General features: G+C 38.6%; 1 protein-coding gene and 1 non-coding gene across 2 annotated transcripts in view; one reads left to right on the plus strand and one right to left on the minus strand.

The window, feature by feature from the left end:
* The window catches only part of FAF1 (Fas associated factor 1), a 495,805-nt gene that overhangs the window by 61,008 nt on the left and 412,172 nt on the right, over positions 1-22,625 (minus strand). The gene's annotated exons all lie outside the window — the stretch shown is intronic.
* TRNAT-GGU (transfer RNA threonine (anticodon GGU)) lies at positions 17,971-18,046 on the plus strand. Its single transcript has one exon. It is a non-coding gene; the product is annotated as a tRNA-Thr (tRNA).

Here is a 22,625-nt window from a genome sequence, read left to right on the forward strand (position 1 = left end):
TCAGGTGGTGGCGCAGTGGATTCAGTATTGGACTGGAACATGGAGGACCTAGGTTCAAAACCCTGAGGTTGCCAGCTTGAGCGTGGGCTCATTCAACTTGAGCAGAGGCTCACTAGCTTGAGTGCAGGGTCGCTGGCTTGGGTGTGGGATCACAGACATGACCCCATGGTTGCTGGCTTGAGCCTAAATGTCACTGGCTTGAAGTCTAAGGTTGCTGGCTTGAGCAAGGGATCACTCATTCTGCTATAGCTGCCCAGTCAAGGCACATATGAGAAACCAATCAATGAACCACTAGGAGCCGCAAAGAAGAATTGATGCTTCTCATCTTACCCCTTCCTGTCTGTCTGTCCCTATCTATCCCTTTCTCTCTCTCTCTCTGTCTCTGTAAAAACAAACAACAAAAAAGAATAAACTTGGAAACTGTCAGGGTTGGGATTAAGGAATGGATTATGGACTAGACAATAATACCTGGTCAGCACAGAGTCTGAAAGCAAAATACCCTAGTACTTTGCTTCACCTAGTACCCAGTTCACCCACATCACTAAAGCTTGGTTATCAAATAAGTACTTCCTTACTAAATTCACACTCATGAAGTGTGAATAACTTAGAAGTTCTATAAATTGAAGATCTTTTAGAATATTTTTACTTTCTGAAGTAATGATGCCATCTGCCTACATTTAAATTGCGATGTCATTTGAAATTAAAAGTTATTTAACCTGCTAAAATTTCTCATTTGTTAAATTCTGGAGTTTAGTCAATATATATGTATTTAAATTTAATACATCATGTTGATGTTAGATTATAGATCCCTTTTTGGTCATTTTGTATAATAGGCTGAATCACATAAAGTCACTGATATTTAATAATTTTGACCTATAAAAATGGAATTTCATATGGTTTAACTTAATACTTTGTAACTTTCTGTCTCTACTACTCAATCTACGCTTACTCCAGGCTGAGTACAGGCTCAGCATTGTCTTGGTGCGCTCTCTAATTCAAGCCTGAACTTCTCCCTGGAGTCCCATACTCCTTTTAGTTTCACTGATTAAACCAATTTCACAACCTCTGGTTTGAATAGTGACATTTTATTGATTCCTAATCTTTCAAATAAAAAATTAGGAAGATTTAGCCTGACCAGGCGGTGGCACAGTGGATAGAGCGTCGGACTGAGATGCGAAGACCCAGGTTCGAGACCCCGAGGTCGCCAGCTTGAGCGCAGGCTCATCTGGTTTGAGCAAAAGCTCACCAGCTTGAGCCCAAGGTCGCTGGCTCAAGCAAGGGTTACTTGGTTTGCTGAAGGCCCGTGGTCAAGGCACATATGAGAAAGCAATCAATGAACAACTAAAGTGTTGCAATGCGCAAGGAAAAACTAATGATTGATGCTTCTCATCTCTCTGTTCCTGTCTGTCTGTCCCTGTCTATCCCTCTCTCTGACTCTCTCTCTCTGTAAAAAAAAAAAGAAAGAAAGAAAAAAATTAGGAAGATTTAGATGTTATTTAGCCTGAGGCTAACTTAAAAAAAAATTTATCTATTGATTTTAGAGAGAGAGAGAGAGAGAGAGAGAGAGGAACATAGATCTGTCCCTGTATGTGCCCTAATGGAGGATTGAACCGGCAACCTCTGTGCTTCCAGAAGGTGCTCGAACCAACTGAGCTATCAGGCCAGGCATGAAGCTAACTTCTATACTTATATGATGAAAGGGTATGCTAGGGAAAATATATCAGGAATAATTTACATGTCATATAATGTCATACATGAATAAAAATGGGTTTTAAACTCTTCTACTTGGAGACTTGTACTTAATATTCCTTAAAATATATTTTCACCAATTCCAACTGGGTATTTCCCATTTTGGTTTATATGCTACAGCTTTACTATGATAAAATAAGCCTGATAGGATGTATTTTCTGTTTCTTTTTACAATTGTATTTGACTAATTCATTACTCTCTATAAACTCCTTCCCTCATTCAACATACAAGTTTGTACAGAGTGGTTACTTAATGATTTATTTGGCCTTTGCTGATCTATATTTGATATAAAATGTCTTCTTTTTTTAAGTCACTGAGGAGAGAAGTAATGGGCAGATCACAGAACCGTGTTCAAGTCCTACCCCCGCCAGAAGCAGGCTATGTGCTCAGGGGTAAATAATGTCTCCCTTTGTAGTCATTTATTAAATTAAAGAATTGAATTTCTAAGGATTCTATGCTTCTGTAGACATGTTTATCTTTCTAAATTTAGATATACCTAATATAATCAATAACCCATGGGAGTAACCTTATCTTTTTATATTTCAAATGAGAAAATATTTAAAACCTTTAAAGTTTTAATTTTACCTTACTTTCCTGACCCTACCCCTCCAAATTGGTTTAGGTTTCTCTCATAACATTCTGTATTTTCTCTTAAAAATGTTTATCACAATTGCATTAATAATCATATAATTATTTATTTAATGTGAGATTTTTCATGACACTTTGCATATCATCAAGGCAGGGACCTTGTCTACATTATATACCTCTACATTCCGAGTATTTCACACAATGCCTAGCTTTTGGGAGGTATTTAATAAGCACTTGTTGAATAAATAAGTTCTCTTTCCAGGCATAAAATCTTTATTGTCTTCAGTAAAAATTAAGGAGGAAAAAGATATAGCTCATGCCATCTGAGTCAATGAAACTGACTGGTGGGGCAGAAATGACCTGTTATGACACTATGTACACACGACAAAGGAACCATCTAAAAACTACCACAGCTAGAAGCCCTTTCAGCACAAATATAGTTTATAGTAAAAACATTCTAAGTAAACAGCTCCGTTTTAAAACACTGTTGCAAAAACAAAAGGCCATTAAATACAGAGATCCTTGCCACAAAATCAGGCACCTGTTGTGAGAGGACTTCTTGAACCAGTTAATTTGCTTTCTTCCTTTCTCCTCTCTCTCTCTCTCTTCTATTTATCTTCCCTCTCACAAATATTCATTAAGCACCAACTATATACTAGGCATCACCCTAGTACTGGGGATATGGAGGCAGGCCAAGTTTAACAGGAGAAGACATGGATAACCATGGTTGGACCATTTTCATCCTTATTTTATGGAGCCTACTGATTTACTGTGAAGAGCCCAGTGTTCAAGTTTTATATTATTTTCCTTCTGTTCCTTAAACAATGTGGCTCTTTCTACCTGAAAGACTTCCTGCTCCATCAGCTTTATTACTCAAAATCCTACCAGCTTTTCATTTACTTCCTGAAAGATAATAAACCAACATTGTCCAAAAAAGCCACTAGAGATGAAGAAATTGAAATCATATGAAGATATGTGATTTACACAAGGCTACCCATTAAGTCAGTGGCAGAGTTTATACTTGAACCCAGGTCTCCTGCAGCTTCCTTCCCTAACCCTCTTCCCCGCAGTCCAATGCTCTTCCCCTTGCCCACAAACCTCTCTGACCATCGCAGACAGAAGGGCTGACTCAGCATGAATTTTCCTAAACTCACCATGTTCATAGTTTTGTGTGTATTGGTAGTTGCTTGTGAATGGCTATGATTTCTTATTTTCTGTCTTGTAGATTTTATACTTTTCTTTCCAACTGTACTGTTTATAGTTTTTTCCAATTTTGGGATTTGGAGAACACTGGTTAGGTGCTTTACCTGTATTATTCTACATGATTAGATTTTAAAAGAAAATCCCAGGTGTTGTGGTTAGCATTTCATGTCTAAATGGATTCTCATAACCTGGAGATATGCCTCTTGGAACTTCTCCTGTGTTCCATAAATAATTTTTTTTTGAAGGATCGTCTTGCTAAATCTGAGAGGACACATCAAAGTGACTAGAATTGATTATGTAGAAGGGGAAGAGTTGAATAATCGGGTTCAGGAACAGGTCTCAGGTGCTGCTGGGGATGGCTTAGGCTGCTTGGTATGAAAATATTCTTTGTCACACTAACGTGAGAAGCCAGGCTGCTCAGAACTAATATCCTCCACTGAGTCTTCCACCTGTAGCACACTTGTCACTGCTCTTATACTGCTTTGTGCTACACTCATTTGTATATGTTTCACTGCTCCCAACCTGAGCTGTAAGATCCCACAGGGGAAGGATTCTGTATTCTCCTATAACATCTAGGGTACTATCTTACGCATGGCAGGCATTCATTACATATCTGTTAGATGAAATAGTGGAACTATCAGTGCTCAACAGTAATATACCTGAAGTTCTGAGTATTCTTCAGGTAATTTTTATGTAAGTATATTTCTTACTCTGAGTATTATATAACTTAAGAGTGTTGGAATTAGAATTCAAACCTAAGCCCTGGCTGGTTGGCTCAGTGGTAGAGCATCGGCCTGGCATACAGGAGTCCCGGGTTTGATTCCCGGCCAGGGCACACAGGAGAAGCACCCATCTGCTTCTCCACCCCTCCCCCTCTCCTTCCTCTCTATCTCTCTCTTCCCCTCCTGCAGCCAAGGCTCCATTGGAGCAAAGTTGGCCCGGGTGCTGAGGATGGCTCTGTGGCCTCTGCCTCAGGTGCTAGAATGGCTCTGGTTGCAACAGAGCAACGCAACAGATGGGCAGAGCATTGCCCCCTGGTGGGCATGCCGGGTGGATCCTGGTCGGACACATGTGGGAGTCTGTCTGACTCCCTGTTTCCAACTTCAGAAAAATACAAAAAAAAAAAAAAGAATTCAAACCTAGTCTTTCTCACCCTAAAAGTCTGTTTCCCCCCACCACTGTGCCACACCAGGTGGCTCAGTATACTTCTATATTTCTGAGAAAGTAGCTATTGAATCAAACTTCATAACAACCCATTAAGAATAATGACAATAGCAAGACCAGGTGGTAGCAGAGTGGATAGAACATCAATCTGGGATGCTGAGGATCTAGGTTTGAAACTCTGAGGTTGCTGGTCTGAGCAAAAGGTCGCTGGCTTGAAGTCTAAGGTCACTGGCTGGAGGAAGGTGTCACTGGCTCAGTTGGAGCCCCATGGGCAAGGTACATATGGGAAGTAATCAATGAACAACTAAGTGACACAACTATGAGTTGATGCTTTCCCCCCTCTAAAATCCATCAATCAAATAAGAAATCTTTTTTAAAAATTAGTAACGGTCAGTATATTCCCAAAAGACCAATAAAATGTTCTGAATTATCAAGTTGAAATAGGCTATAGTGGTTAGGCTTGTTGCAAATACTCACCAAACATACACAAATAAACACACCATATATTTAATTTTTCTTTTAAATGCCCAGGTCAGAATATATACCCTACTCTGTGCCCTTAATAAGTAGGATCTTGTAAATAGGGAAATGGCCCTGGTATATATCCCTAAAGAGAAAGGGATCAAGATAACCTAGAATTCTTTCAATATAAATAGATAAAATATAGCAAAAATGTTAAATTAAAGTGTACTCAGCATGTGAAAGAGAAACTCCTAGGTACTACAAATAAAGACAAAAGTGAAAATCAGAGCTGTAAATGATGAAATAATATGGAACTGGACAAGGTAATTTATCATTTTGGTAACCTAGAGGCCCAATTAGAACCAAAAGATTTATTTTGGACTCAAGCAGGGAAGGAAGTTGGAAATGTTATCTGTGAGATAACTTCCGGCAATCTATAAGTGTAATTGAATCTGGAAATAGGGGGCAGGGGGAGAAAATTTATTTTAAGAAATAATGGCCAGCCTGATCAGGTGGTGGCACAGTGAATCGAGTGGATAGAACATTGGCCTGGGATGCAGAGGACCTAGGTTTGAAATCCCAAGGTCGCCAGCTTGAGCATAGTCTCGCCAGCTTGAGCACTAGGTTGTTGGCTTGAGTGTGGGCTCAGATATGACCCCATGGTTGCTGGCTTGAAGCCTAAAGTCACTGGCTTGAGCAAGGGGTCACTGGCTTGGCTGCAGTCCCCTGGTCAAGGCACATTAAAAGGAAGCAATCAATGAACAACTAAGGTGCAGCAATGAAGAACTGATGCTTCTCATCTCCCTTCCTTGTCTGTCTGTCCCTATCTGTTTCTCTCTGTCACTCTCACTTAAAAAAAAAGCCAAAGTTTTTAAAATTTCATAAAACTATATATAGCCAGGTCCAAGAATCTAAATAAAGACCAGGTTAAAAAAATTAATTAATTAAAAAGAGAAACCCATAAATAAAGCTACATCAAGGCACATCTAAACCAAATTGTGTAAAATTAATACCAGAAAGAAAAATCTTAAAAGCCATCAGAGGAAAGAACATATAATATATATAGGTTAACAGCATAGAAATGCGAGCAGACTTCTCATCAGATACAGATATATTTACATGGTTCTCATGCAGGATATAAATTTAAAATACAACAAGACAGTGGAGCAACATCTTTAAAGCACTGAAAGAAAAAAATCTGTCAACGTAGATTTTTTAAAAAAATTTTTAGCGAGAGGAGGGGATGCAAAGACAGATTCCCACATGTGCCCCAACTGGGATCCACCCAGCAAGCCCACTACGGGGCAATGCTCGGCCCATCTGGGGCTCTTGCTCTGTTGCAACTGGAGCCATTTTTTACTGCCTGAGGCGGAGGCCATAGGGCCATCCTCAGCGCCTGGGGTTAACTCACTCTAATCGAGCCATGGCTGCAGGAGAGGGGAAGAGGGGAGAGAGAGAGAAGCGAGTGGGGGAAGGGTGGAGAAGAAAATGGACACCTCTCCTGTGTGCCATAACTGGATATTGAACCTGGACTTCCACATGTTAGGCCGACATTCTACCACTGAGCCAAGTGGCCATGGCCAACATAGAATTCTTTACCCACTAAGTATAGCTTTGAAAACTGAAGGTGTGAAAATGGGGGTGACGTCAGAGAAATGGCACCATGAGGAGCAATACCAATAAATCTCCCCAAAATTTCAACAAGTTCTTCAATCAGAGACAGAAAAATCTATCCTTGGAGCGTCTAGAAGTACCACACAATGAACACGAAGTACTATCAACAAAAGCACCCTCAGATGCCATTAAGGAAAAGAAAATCAAATATCATGGATACAAAAGACAGAGATGTAGCACAGAGAGATGAGGAAATATCTATGGAGAAAAAATTTAATATATTGGAAACCTTGGAGCTAAATGACAGAGAATTTAAAGTAAAAATCCTAAAAATACTCAGAGATATACAAGAAAACACATAAAGGCAATTTAGGGAGCTCAGAAAACAACTCAATGAACACAAAATATATTACCAAGGAAATTGAAACTATAAAAACAAATCAAACGGAGATGAAAAACTCAATTCATGAACTGAAAAACGAAGTAACAAGCTTAGCTAATAGAACAGGCCAGATAGAAGGTAGGATTAGTGAAATAGAAGACAAGTAACTTTAGGCACAACAGAGAGAAGAAGAAAGAGACTCAAAAATTAAAAAAATATGAGAAAGCCCTACAGGAATTGTCTGACTCCATCAAAAAGACTAACATAAGAATAATAGGTATATCAAAGGGAGAAGAGAGAGAAAATGGAATGGAGAACATATTCAAACAAATAATAGCTGAGAATTTCCCAAGTCTGTGGAAAGAACTAAAGCCTCAAAATCAAGAAGCAAACAGAACACCGAGTTTTATTAACCCCAACAAACCCACTCCAAGGCACATCATAATGAAATTGGCACAAACCAATGACAAAGAAAAAATTCTCAAGGCAGCCAGGGAAAAGAAAAATACAACATATAAAGGAAGGCCTATTAGATTATCATCAGATTTCTCAGCAGAAACTCTACAAGCTAGAAGAGAGTGGACCCCAATATTTAAAGTCCTGAAAGATAGGAACTTTCAGCCAAGAATACTATAACCATCAAAGCTTTCCTTCAAATACGAAGGAGAAATGAAAACATTCACAGATACAGAAAAGATGAGGGAATTTATCATCAGAAAACCCCCACTTCAGGAATTACTAAAGGGGGTTTTCCAACCAGATACAAAGTACAAAACAAAACCAAACCACAAGTAAAAGCTCCACCAAGAACATAGTAAAACCAAATTTAAACTGTGACAACAAAAAAAGGGGGGGGAGGATGGAGATTAATAGTAGCAAAGGACGATGGAGTGCAGAAGTGCTCATAAGATAGTATACTACAATGAACATGGTGGGTACCCTCTTCATTACTTAATGGTAACCACCCTTGAAAAAACCACCACAGAAGAACAGGACATAAAAAAGATGGCAACAGAGGAAAACAGTATGGGATACAACCAAACAAAAACAAAGGATAGAAAAACAAAAGAGAAGATTCAAACAAGACACAAAACTAACAGAAAGCAATTTATAAAATGGCAATAGGGAACCCACAAGTGTCAATAATTACACTGAATGTAAACGGATTAAACTTACCAATAAAAAGACAGAGTAGCAGAATGGATTAAAAAAGAAAATCCAACTGTATGTTGCCTATAAGAAACACACCTAAGCAACAAGGATAAAAACAAATTCAAAGTGAAAGGCTGGAAAACAATACTCCAAGCAAATAACATCCAAAAAAGAGCAGGCGTAGCAATACTCATATCTAATAATGCTGACTACAAGACAGCAAAAGTACTCAGAGACAAAAATGGTCACTTCATAATGATTAAGGGGACACTGAATCAAGAAGACATAACAATTCTCTTTTTTTTCCCATTTTTAAAATTAAATTTAATGCAGTGACATTGATAAATCAGGGTACATATGTTGAGAGAAAACATCTCCAGATGATTTTGAGATTTGATTATGCTGTATAACCCTCACCCTAAGTCAAATTGTCTTCTGTCACGTTCTATCTGGTTTTCTTTGTGCCCTTCCCGTCCCCCACCCCCTCTCTCCTTCGTAGCCCCCTCCCCCCTCCCCCACCCCCCCATCCCCATTGCCATCTCATTCTTGTTCATGTCTCTAAGTCTCATTTTTATGTCCCATCTATATATGGATTCATATAGTTCTTAGTTTTTTTTGATTTACTTATTTTACTCCATATAATGTTATCAAGGTCCATCCATGTTATTGTAAATGATCTGATGTCATCATTTCATATGGCTCAGTAGTATTCCATAGTATATATGTACCAAAGCTTTTTAATCCACTCGTCCGTCTTCTGACGGACACTTGGGCTGTTTCCAGATCTTCGCTATTGTGAACAATGCTACCACAAACATGGGGATGCATTTCTCCTTTCGTAGCCGTTCTATGGTGTTCTTGGGGTATATTCCTAAAAGTGGGATAGCTGGGTCAAAAGGCAATTCGATTTTCAATTTTTTGAGGAATCTCCATACTGTTTTCCACAGTGGCTGCACCAGTCTGCATTCCCACCAGCAGTGCAGGAGGGTTCCCTTTTCTCCACATCCTCGCCAGCACTTATTCTGTGTTGTTTTGTTGATGAGCGCCATTCTGGCTGGTGTGAGGTGATTATCTCATTGTGGTTTTAATTTGCATTTCTCTAATGATTAGTGATGTTGAGCATTTTTTCATATGCCTATTGGCCATCTGTATGTCCTCTTTGGAGAAGTATCTATTCATTTCTTTTTCCCATTTTTTGATTGGATTGTTTGTCTTCCTGGTGTTGAGATTTACGAGTTCTTTACAAATTTTGGTTATTAACCCCTTATCAGACGTATTGTCAAATATGTTCTCCCATTGTGTAGTTTGTCTTTTTATTCTGTTCTTATTGTCTTTAGCTGTGCAAAAGCTTTTTAGTTTGATATAGTCCCATTTGTTTATCCTGTCTTTTATTTCATTTCCTCGTGGAGATAAAACAGCAAATACATTGCTCTGAGAGATGTCAGAGAGCTTACTGCCTATGTTTTCTTCTAAGATGCTTATGGTTTCACGGCTTACATTGAAGTCTTTTGTCCATTTTGAGTTTATTTTTGTGAATGGTGTAAGCTGGTGATCTAGTTTCACTTTTTTGCAGGTAGCTGTCCAATTTTCCCAACACCATTTGTTAAAGAGGCTATCTTTACTCCATTGTATTTCCTTACCTCCTTTGTCAAATATCAGTTGTCCATAGAGCTGTGGGTTTATTTCTGGATTCTCTGTTCTGTTCCATTGATCTATATGTCTGTTCTTATGCCAGTACCAGGCTGTTTTGAGTACAATGGCCTTGTAGTATAACTTGATATCAGGAAGTGTGATACCTCCCACTTTATTCTTTTTTAAGATTGCTGAGGCTATTCATGTTCTTAATTGGTTCCATATAAATTTTTGGAATATTTTTTCTATATCTTTGAAGTATGTCATTGGTATTTTAATTGGCATTGCATTGAATTTATAGATTGATTTGGGTAATATACACATTTTAATGATGTTTATTCTTCCTAACCATGAGCACGGTATATGCTTCCACTTGTTTGTATCTTCCTTGATTTCTTTTATCAATGCTTTGTAATTTCCCAAGTACAAGTCTTTAGTCTCCTTGGTTAAGTTTACTCCTAGGTACTTTATTTTTTTGGTTGTAATAGTGAAGGGGATTGTTTCTTTAATTTCTCTTTCTGACTGTTCACTGTTAGTAAATAAAAATGCCTCTGATTTCTGAACATTGATTTTATATCCTGCCACTTTGCTGAATTCATTTATCAGGCCCAGTAGTTTTTTGACTGAGACTTTAGGGTTTTCTATATACAATATCATATCATCTGAAGATAATGTTAGTTTTACTTCTTCTTTTCCAACTTGAATGTCTTTTATGTCTTCTTCTTGTCTGATTGCTGTGGCTAGGACTTCCAGGACTATGTTAAATAAGAGTGGTGAAAGGGGGCACCCCCGCCTTGTTCCTGATCTTAAGGGTATTGCTTTTAATTTTTGCCCATTGAGTATGATGTTGGCTGTGGGTTTCTCATAGATGGTTTTTTATCATGTTGAGGTACGTTCCCTGTATTCCCACTGTGCTGAGTTTTGATCATGAATGGGTGCTGGATTTTATCAAATGCGTTTTCTGCATCTATTTAAATTATCATGTGGTTTTTCTCCTTCTTTTTGTTTATGTGATGAATCACCTTGATTGATTTACGAATATTGTACCAGCCTTGCCTCCCCAGAATAAATCCCACTTGATCATGGTGTATGATTTTTTCCATATATTGTTGGATCCGGTTTGCTAATATTTTGTTGAGGATTTTAGCATCTATATTCATCAGAGATATTGGCCTATAATTTTCTTTCTTTGTGTTGTCTTTGTCTGGTTTTAGAATCAGAATTATGCTCGCCTCATAAAAGGAGTTTGGAAGTCTTCCTTCCTCTTGAATTTTTTGAAATAGTTTGAGAAGGGTAGGAGTTAGTTATTCTTTGAATATTTGGTAGAATTCAGTTGTGAAGCCATCAGGCCCCGGACTTTTCTTTGTTGGGAGTTTTTTGATAACTGTTTCAATCTCATTTGGTGTAATTGGTCTGTTTAGGTTTTCTGATTCTTCCAGATTGATTTTTGGAAGATTGTATGTTTCAAGGAATTTGTCCATTTCATCTAGGTTGTCTAGTTTTTTGGCATACAGTTCTTCATAGTATTTTCTTACAATATTTTGTATTTCTGTTGTGTCAGTTGTTATTTCTCCACTCTCGTTTCTAATTTTATTTATTTGAGTCCTCTCTCTCTTTTTCTTGGTGAGTCTGGTTAAAGGTTCATCGATCTTGTTTACCTTTTCAAAGAACCAGCTCCTAGTTTCATTGATCCTCTGTATTGTTTCTTTAGCCTCTATGTCATTTATTTCTGCTCTGATCTTTATTATTTCCTTCCTTCTACTACATTTGGGCTTTACTTGCTGTTCTTTTTCTAGTTCTTTTAGATGCAGGGTTAAGTTGTTTATTTGAGCTTTTTCTAGCTTCTTAAAGTGTGCCTGTAGTGCTATGAACTTCCCTCTCAGCACTGCTTTTGCTGTGTCCCATAAATTTTGAGTTGTTTTATGATCACTGTCATTCATTTCTAGGAATTTTTTTATATCTTCTTTGATCTTATTATTAACCCATTCGTTATTTAACAACCTGCTATTTAGTTTCCATGTGTTTGAGAATTTTTGAGCTTTTCTGTTGTGGTTCATTTCTCGTTTCATGCCGTTGTGATTGGAGAAAGTGCTTGATATGATTTCAATCTTCTTAAATTTGTTGAGCACTTTTGTGCCCTAACACGTGGTCTATCCTAGAGAATGTACCATGTGCACTTGAAAAGAATGTATATTCTGCTGCTTTAGGGTGAAAGGTTCTGAAGATATCTATTAAATCGAGTTGATCTAGTGTGTCCAATCAGTCTGCTGTTTCTTTGTTAATTTTCTAGTGTGTCCAATCAGTCTGCTGTTTCTTTGTTAATTTTCTTTCTTGAGGATCTATCTAGTGATGTTAGCGGGATATTGAAATCCCCTACTATTATAGTATTGCTGTTGATCTCGCCCTTTAAATCCATCAAAGTCTGCTTTATATATTTAGGTGCTCCTATATTAGGTGCATAGATATTTATAATAGTTATATCTTCCTGTTGGATTACTCCCTTTATCATTATGTAGTGGTCTTCTTTATCTCTTACTATATCCTTTGTTTTAAAGTCCAATTTGTCTGATATAAGTATTGCTACCAGCTTTTTTTTCATTTCCATTTGCATGAAATGTTTTTTTCCATCCTTTTACCTTCAATCTATGTGTATCTTTTTTTCTAAGGTGTGTCTCTTGTAGACAGCATTATGTACAGGTCCTGTTTTCTTATCCATGCAGCTACCCTATGTCTTTTGATTGGATCATTTAATCCATTTACATTTATGGTTATTATTGATATGTAGTTTATTGCCATTTTATTCTTTAAAGCTGTATTCCTTTTTTGCTATATTCTTTTCGCACTTTGATCTGATTATAACAGGCCCCTTAACATTTCCTGCAGCACTGGTTTGGTTGTAATGAATTCCTTGAGTTGTTTTTTGTCTGGAAAGCTTTTTATTTCTCCTTCGATTTTAAACGATAGCCTTGCTGGATGAAGTAGTCTTGGTTGTAGATTCTTGTTCTGCATTACTTTGAATATTTCTTGCCATTCCCTTCTGGCCTCAAGTGTTTCTGTTGAGAAGTCGGATGTCATCCGTATGGGGGCTCCTTTGTAGGTGATAGCTTTTTTTCCCTCTTGCAGCTTTTAATATTTTCTCTTTATCACTTAGCTTTGGTGTTTTAATTATGATGTGTCTTGGTGTAGGTTTCTTTGGGTTTCTCTTTAATGGAGTCCTCTGTGCTTCTTAAACTTGTGAGAGTTTCTCCTGCATTAATTTAGGGAAGTTTTTAGCTATGATATGATTGAACAAAGTTTCTATCCCTTGTTCTTTTTCTTCTTCTTCAGGAACCCCAATGATGCGGATGTTATTTCTCTTCATGTTGTCACAGAGCTCTCTAAGAGTTTCCTCATACTTTTTGAGTCTCTTTTCTTTTTTATTCTCTGCTTTCTTGCCTTCATTCAAGTTGTCGTCCAACTCGCTGATTCAATCCTCAGCTCTATCCATCCTGTTTTTAATTCCTTCCATTGTGGTCTTTATTTCTGATATTGTATTTGTCATTTCTGATTGATTCTTTTTTAATATTTCAATATCTTTTTTTATACTTGCTATTTCTTTATTTAGGTGTTCATAATGACCATCCATTGTTGCTCTAAGATCCCTAAGCATTCTTACAATCATTATTTTGAACTCTGCATCTGGAAGTTTGATTATTTCCATATCACTCAGTTCATCTCCTGAAGAATTCTCTTGTGGTTTCATTTGGATTGCACTTTTTTGTCTTCTCATTATCTGTGTTTGGGTGTTTTGTTTGTAGAGTTGGTTGAATCTAGGCTTGGTGTTGTCTTCCTCCAGTTTTCAATTGTGTTATTTCTAGGTCTTCTTGGGTTGGTATCAGCTATTATTTGTATCCACTTTTGGATTTGGGCAGCTCTGAAATCTTGATTTGTTTGTTTTTTTAACAGATGATAGTCTTGTTTACTGATCTCAGCAGGGGGCTTCCTTGAAACTGTATCCAGGAATGGGATGGGTGTAACCTGAGACTCTGAAGACCTCTTCCACCAACTAATCTCTCTGGGGGCAGGGTATTTTCTCAGCTTCAGTAGGGGGAGGTGTATCTCAGATCTCCATGGAGACTTGAGTTACTGCCCCTCCTCCTCAATTCTTGTTTTCAGCTGTGTCTTGTTGCGCTGATTGGAGTTGGAGAGATGTCTGGAGATCTATGATCCAGAAGCAATTCAGTACTGTTTTGTGGAAGGATCAGTCCCTCCCCCAGCTATGGCCACCTCCAGCATGGATGAGTCAGCTTTTTTAGGTCGTTTCCTGCATTCCTTAGCCCCTCACAGTCTTTCCCTCTCTCTCTCCTTTCCACTTGCGAGATAAGCTGGTCTTTTCAACACACCTCGCTCCTTGGTTGCCAGGCAAGTGGCTGTGAGCAGTATTTTCTGCTCTTTTCCGTGGAGTGAGATCCCCTCTGGGCTCTCAGCCTCAACCCCCCCTTCTGTTCCTGTAAGCAGGGGAGATTCAGGTGCTCCCTACCAGGTTTGTTGTGGCTTCTTCTTTGCTCCTTGGTTTTTGAGACCTGTTCTTGTAGTCCAGTGTTGGTTTTTCATGCTGATTTTTCCTAAATTAATTTGTATTCCAGTTTGGTGGTGAGAGCTGGGTGTCTGTGCGTCTGCTTACTCCGCTGCCATCTTCAGGTCCCCATAATAATCCTAAATATATATGCACCAAACCAAGGAGCACCAAAATATATAAGACAGCTACTTATTGACCTTAAAACAAAAACTGACAAAAATACAATCATACTTGGAGACCTCAATACACCGCTGCCGGCTCTAGATCGTTCATCCAAACAGAAAATCAATAAAGACATATTGGCCTTAAACAAAACACTAGAGCACCTGGATATGATAGACATCTACAGGACATTTCATCCCAAAGCGACAGAGTATACATTTTTCTCTAATGTACATGGAACATTCTCTAGAATTGACCATATGTTGGACCACAAATATAACATCAGCAAATTCAGAAAAACTGAAATTGTACCAAGCATATTTTCTGATCATAAAGCCTTGAGACTAGAATTCAACTGCAAAAAAGAGGAAAAAACCCCCATAAAAATGTGGAAACTAAACAACATACTTTAAAAAAATGAATGGGTCAAAAAAGAAATAAGCGCAGAGATCAAAAGATATATACAGACAAATGAAAATGACAATACGACATATCAGAATCTATGGGATGCAGCAAAAGCAGTGATAAGAGGGAAGTTCATATCACTTCAGGCCTATATGAATAAACAAGAGAGAGCCCAAGTAAACCACTTAACTTCATATGTTAAGGAACTAAAAAAGAAGAACAAAGACAACCCAAAACCAGCCGAAGAAAGGAGATAATAAAAATCAGAGCAGAAATAAATGAAATAGAGAACAGAAAAACTATAGAAAAAATTAATAGAACAAGGAGCTGGTTCTTTGAAAAGATCAACAAAATTGACAAACCCTTGGCAAGACTCACCAAGGAAAAAAGAGAAAGGACTCATATAAACAAAATTCAAAATGAAAGAGGAGAAATCACCACAGATATCATAGATATACAGAGAATTATTATAGAACACTATGAAAAACTATATGCCTCTAAATTCAACAATCTAGAAAAAATGGATAAATTCCTAGAACAATACAACCTTTCTAGACTGAGTCAAGAAGAAGCAGAAAGCCTAAACAGACCAATTAGCAGGGAAGAAATAGAAAAAACTATTAAAAACCTTCCCCCAAATAATAGTCTAGGCCCAGATGGTTATACTAGTAAATTCTATCAAACATTCAAAGAAGACTTGGTTCCTATTCTACTTAAAGTCTTCCAAAAAATTGAAGAAGAAGCAATACTTCCAAACACATTATATGAGGCCAACATAACCCTCATACCAAAACCTGGCAAGAACGGCACAAAAAAAGAAAACTACAGACCAATATCTCTAATGAATACAGATGCGAAAATACTGAACAAATACTAGCAAATCAAATACAACAGCATATTAAAAAAATAATACATCATGATCGTGTGGGATTCATCCCAGAATCTCAAGGGTGGTTCAACATATGTAAAATGGTTAACATAATACACCATATCAACAAAATAAAGAACAAAAACCACATGATCTTATCAATAGATTCAGAAAAGGCATTCGATAAAATATAACACAATTTTATGTTTAAGACACTCAACAAAATGGGTATAGAAGGAAAATATCTCAACACGATAAAGGCCAGATATGATAAACCATCAGCTAACACATATTAAATGGCATAAAACTGAAGGCTTTCCCCCTTAAATCAGGAACAAGACAGGGTTGTCCACTCTCTCCACTCTTATTTAACGTGGTGCTAGAGGTTCTAGCCAGAGCAATCACACAAGACAAAGAAATAAAAGGCATCCATATCAAAAAAGGAGTAAAGGTATCACTTTTTGCGGATGATATGATCCTATACATCAAAAACCCCAAAGACTCCACAAAAAGATTACTAGAAACAATAAGCCAATACAGCAAGGTCGCAGGATACAAAATTAATATACAAAAGTCCACAGCCTTTCTATATGCCAACAATGAAATATTAGAGAACGAACTCAAAAAAACAATCCCCTTCACAATTGCAACAACAACAAAAAAATACATAGGAATAAACATAACAAAGAATGTAAAGGACCTGTATAATGAAAACTACAAAGTATTGTTAAGGGAAATCAAAAAAGATACAATGAGATGGAAAAATATTCCTTGTTCTTGGATAGGAAGAATAAATATAATCAAAATGGCCCTATTATCCAAAGCAATATACAAATTTAATGCAATTCCTATCAAAATGCCAATGACATTTTTTAAAGAAATGGAACAAAAAATCATCAGATTTATATGGAAGTATAAAAAACCCCGAATAGCCAAAGCAATCCTAAAGAAAAAGAATGAAGCTGGGGGCATTACAATACCTGACTTCAAACGATATTATAGAGCCACGACAATCAAAACAGCTTGGTATTGGCAGAAAAATAGACACTCAGACCAATGGAACAGAATAGAAAGTCCAGATATAAAACCACATATATATGGTCAAATAATTTTTGATAAAGAGGCCAGTAACACACAATGGAGAAAAGAAAGCCTCTTCAACAAATGGTGCTGGGAAAACTGGAGAGCCACATGCAAAAGAATGAAACTTGACTACAGTTTGTCCCCTTGTACTAAAATTAATTCAAAATGGATCAAAGACCTAAATATAAGAACTGAAACAATAAAGTACATAGAAGAAAACATAGGTTCTAAACTCATGGACCTGGGTTTTAAAGAGCATTTTATGAATTTGACTCCAAAGGCAAGGGAAGTGAAGGCAAAAATAAATGAATGGGACTACATCAGACTAAGAAGTTTTTGCTCAGCAAGAGAAACTGACAACAAAATAAACAGACAGCCAACAAAATGGGAAATGATATTTTCAGACAACAGCTCAGATAAGGGCCTAATATCCAAAATATACAAAGAACTTATAAAACTCAACAACAAACAATCCAATAAAAACATGGGAAGAGGACCTGAACAGACACTTCTCCCAGGAAGAAATACAAATGGCCAACAGATATATGAAAAGATGCTCATCTTCATTAGTTATTAGAGAAATGCAAATCAAAACTGCAATGAGATACCACCTCACACCTGTTAGATTAGCTATTATCAACAAGACGGGTAATAGCAAATGTTGGAGAGGCTGTGGAGAAAAAGGAGCCCTCATCCACTGTTGGTGGGAGTGTAAAGTAGTATAACCATTATGGAAGAAAATATGGTGGTTCCTCAAAAAACTGAAAATAGAACTACCTTATGACCCAGCAATCCCTCTACTGGGTATATACCCCCAAAACTCAGAAACATTGATACGTAAAGACACATGCAGCCCCATGTTCATTGCAGCATTGTTCACTGTGGCCAAGACATGGAAACAACCAAAAAGCCCTTCAATAGATGACTGGATAAAGAAGATGTGGCACGGCCCTGGCCAGTTGGCTCAGTGGTAGAGCGTCGGCCTGGTGTGCGGAAGTCCCGGGTTCAATTCCCGGCCAGGGCACACAGGAGAGGCGCCCATCTGCTTCTCCACCCCTCCCCCTCTCCTTCCTCTCTGTCTCTCTCTTCCCCTCCCGCAGCCAAGGCTCCATTGGAGCAAGGATGCCCTGGGTGCTGGGGATGGCTCCGTGGCCTCTGCCCCAGGCGCTAGAGAGGCTCTGGTCGCGTCAGAGCAATGCCCCGGATGGGCGGAGCATCGCCCCCTGGTGGGCATGCCGGGTGGATCCCGGTCGGGCGCATGCGGGAGTCTGTCTGACTGCCTCCCCATTTCCAGCTTCAGAAAATAGAGAGAGAAAAAAAACCAACAAAAACAAACAAAAAAAAGAAGATGTGGCACATATACACTATGGAATACTACTCAGCCATAAGAAATGATGACATTGGATCATTTACAACAAAATGGTGGGATCTTGATAACATTATATGGAGTGAAATAAGTAAATCAGAAAAAACCAAGAACTGCATGATTCCATACATTGGTGGGACATAAAAACGAGACTAAGAGACATGGACAAGAGTGTGGTGGTTGGGGGGGGGGGAGGAGGGGGAGGGTGAGGGGTAGGGACACAATGAAAACTAGATAGAAGGTGACGGAGGACAATCTGACTTTGGGTGATGGATATGTAACATAATTGAATGACAAGATAACCTGGACATGTTTTATTTGAACATATGCACCCCGATTTATTGATGTCACTCCATTAAAATTAATAAAAATTAAAAAAAAAGAAAAAAGAGATTAAAAACTAATTAAGAATAAATAAAGGATCTATATAAAAATGGCAAAAAAAAAGGAAAACTGAAGGTGAAATAAAGACTTTCAGATATACAAAAGTGAAAAGAATTAACTGCCAGGATGTATAATATTGTAAAAGTTTAAAAGTCCTTCATAGAGAAGAAAAATACCAGATGGAAATCTGGATCTACACAAAGCAATGAAGAGAATTATAAATTAGAGTTTAGGTAATTTAACAGACAGTATTTATTACTATTTACATCTCTCTAAGAAACAACTGTGTGTACCCCAATGATGTTTCAGAAACAGAAAAATCCATTCTAAAACTCATGGGACCCCAAATAGCCAAAAAAAAAAAAATATTGAAAAAGAACAAAGTTAGGAGGACTCTCATTTCCTGGTTCCAAATGTACTATAAAGCTATGGTAATTAAAACATTATGGTACTGACACAAGGACTGATATGTAGACCAATGCAGTAGAATAGAGACCCTAGAAATAAACTCTCTCATGTATGGTGAAATGACTTTTCTTCTTTTTTGCTGGGGTGGGGGTGGGGGGTGGAGGAGAGATGAGAAGCATCAATTTGTGGTTGCGGCACTATTTTTAGTTGTTCATTGATTGCTTCTCATTCGTGCCTTGACCCAGAGGGTTCCTTCCGAGCCAGTGACCTTTTGCTCAAGTCAGCAACCTTGGGCTTCAAGACAGTAACCATAGAGTCATGTTGATGGTCCCATACTCAAGCTGGCGACCTCGTGGTTTTGAACCTGGGAACTCAGCATACCAGGTCGATGCTTTCTCTATCCACTGTGCCACCACTGATCAGGTGGCAAAATGAGTTTTGATAAGGCTGCCAAGACCATTCAATGAATAAAGAATTTTTTTCCAACAAATAGTTCTAGGAAAGCTTGATATCCAGATGCAAAAAAAACACACCTGAACATTCATTTTATATCATATTTTAAAAAATCAACTCAAAACAGATCAAAGACCTAAAAATTATGTCAAAACTAGTAAACTATTAAAGGAAAATATTGGTAAAAATCTTCATACCTTGGATCAATAATTTATTAAGTATCACACTGGAAGCAGAGGCATTAAAATAAAAAAAAGTAAGTAGAGCTTCATCAAAATTTAAAACTTTTGGCCCTGGCCGGTTGGCTCAGTGCTAGAGCGTGCGGGGAACCCGGTTTCGATTCCCGGCCAGGGCACATAGGAGAAGCGCCCATTTGCTTCTCCACCCCCGACCCCCACCTTCCTCTCTGTCTCTCTCTTCCCCTCCCGCAGCCAAGTCTGACTGTCTCTCCCCGTTTCCAGCTTCAGAAAAATACAAAACAGACTCCCGCATGCGCCCGACCGGGATCCACCCGGCATGCCCCCTAGTTGGCTTGCCAGATGGATACCGGTTGAGGCACCTGAGGGAGTCTGTCTCTGTCTCCTCTCCTCTCACACACAAAAAATAAATATAAATAAATAATGCAGTTCTGATATATACTATAACATGGATAAAATTTAAAAGACTGTGCTAAGTGAAATAAGCCAACACAAAAGACACATATTGTATGTTTTTACTTATATGTAGTACATAAAATAGGCAGATTCACAGAGATAGAAAGTAGATTAAAGGTTACCAGGAACTAAGGGGACAGGGAATGAAAAGTCATTGCTTATTAGACTGGTTAGAATCTCCAGTTCAATGGTGAATAGAAGTGATGTGAACAGACATCCCTGCACTTTTCCTGATCTTAGCTGGAAGACATTCAGACTTTCACCCAGAAGTAAAATGTTAGCTTATAGGTTTTTTTATAGATGTCCTTTATCAGATTCTACAATTTTAATGAAAATTTCTAACAGAAATGGATTAGTTTTTAGGAAAGCCACAAATGGAGAAAGTTCAGCCACAATGTTGCAGAAGAATGGTTAAATACTAGGACTAGGATCTAATCCTTTAGCAACCAGACAGAAGTTTAGGAGATAAGACCTGTGCTTTTGAACAGATTCCCCAAACAGGTTCCCAAATGGACATGGTGATTGCTCACACAGGAACATGTCTCCTGAGCGCATATACTCTGAAAGATAACAGAGAAAGACAAAATATATTTCCTCTCCAATATGGCAGCCCTGTTACATGGGAAGTCTAGCTAATGCTCTGGAGATTTTTTGGTGTGTGTGTGTGCGCGTGTGCACGTGCGTGCTGGCATGTAACAAAGATGATGTAATGGTTTTTGATAAAATATAAATACTAAATTCTGTGGCCACTTCTCCAGTCAAGACGCCTTTCTGGAAGTACAAAGATAAAATAGGACAAGGAAGCTTACTTTCAATCACAAACTGTGAAAGGTCAGCAAACTATGTCTTTGGGCTGAAGCTGGCCCACTTCTCCCTTCCACATGTTCTATGCTCTAGCTATACCAACCCTCTCATCGCTCCCTGAACAGACCAGGCTTTGCATGCCTTCATGTCTTTGTACACCCTTATCTTTGGCCTGGAATACTCTTCATCACTTCTTCATGCTAAATCACACCCATTTTTTAGGCCCAATTTAAGTGTCTAGGCATTCACATGTGATCCCTCCACCCCTGGGTTGAAATGACTTCACTTCTATGTCCCAGTCACACTGTATTTTTTTTTTTTTTTTTTGCATTTTTCTGAAGCTGGAAACAGGGAGAGACAGTCAGACAGACTCCCGCATGCGCCCAACCGGGATCCACCCGGCACGCCCACCAGAGGGCGACGCTCTGCCCACCAGGGGGCGATGCTCTGCCCCTCCTGGGCGTCGCCATGTTGCGACCAGAGCCACTCTAGCGCCTGGGGCAGAGGCCACAGAGCCATCCCCAGTGCCCGGGCCATCTTTGCTCCAATGGAGCCTTGGCTGCGGGAGGGGAAGAGAGAGACAGAGAGGAAGGCGCGGCGGAGGGGTGGAGAAGCAAATGGGTGCTTCTCCTGTGTGCCCTGGCTGGGAATCGAACCCGGGTCCTCCGCACGCTAGGCCGACACTCTACCGCTGAGCCAACCGGCCAGGGCCACACTGTATTATTATAATTATACATGTACATATTTGTCTCTCTTACCAGACTGAGCACTTAAGAGGGCAGAAATACTGTTTTATTAATCTCTGAATTTCCAGCATAAGTTAACACCACCAAGTTGCACTTGATAGATTATTAGTAGTAAACATTTAGTGAATGCTTACTTATATGATAGAAACTGTTCTAACTATACTGCTCACAAAATTTAGGGGATATTTCAAAATGAATATGAAGCAATAAAATATCCCCTAATGTTTGTGAGCAGTATATATAGAGATACATTATGAATGTGTTAAGATGCCAGTGAATTGTACACTTTAAATTGTTTAATTTTGGGTTATGTAAATTTCTTCTTAAATAAGATTCCAAGTATCAAAATTTCAGTAGAAAGTCACCTGAGTTGCTATCTTGACAGCTACTGAGCCACGACCTAAGTAACAACAAAGCTCTCTGTAGTGAAAGAAGGGAGAGGAACATTTCCATTTTTCTGCACTTGAAGTATAAATGATGAGGGCACTGCTTGAAAAGGTGTGTTGAATTGGCATTCAAAAGAAGTGCTGCCTGACAGCACTGGCTCCACGGTGTGCTGCAGCCAGGACCCTCATCTTCCAGCCAAATAACTTGGCTCCTAGTCATTGTTCCATCCTGATGGCAGAACCGTACAGGGAAAAGGTCCTGGGCTTCAAACACAGACAGATTTGGTTTAAGTTCTAGGTCTGTCACTTCATTTCTGTGTCTTTGGGCAAGTTCCTTTCTTTTTTTTTGCTTTTTAATTGATTTTAGAGAGAGAGGGAGGGAGGGGGAGAGGGAGAGGGAGAA

This window comes from Saccopteryx leptura, chromosome 3 (genome assembly GCF_036850995.1).
Source record: "Saccopteryx leptura isolate mSacLep1 chromosome 3, mSacLep1_pri_phased_curated, whole genome shotgun sequence".
NCBI lineage: Eukaryota > Metazoa > Chordata > Mammalia > Chiroptera > Emballonuridae > Saccopteryx > Saccopteryx leptura.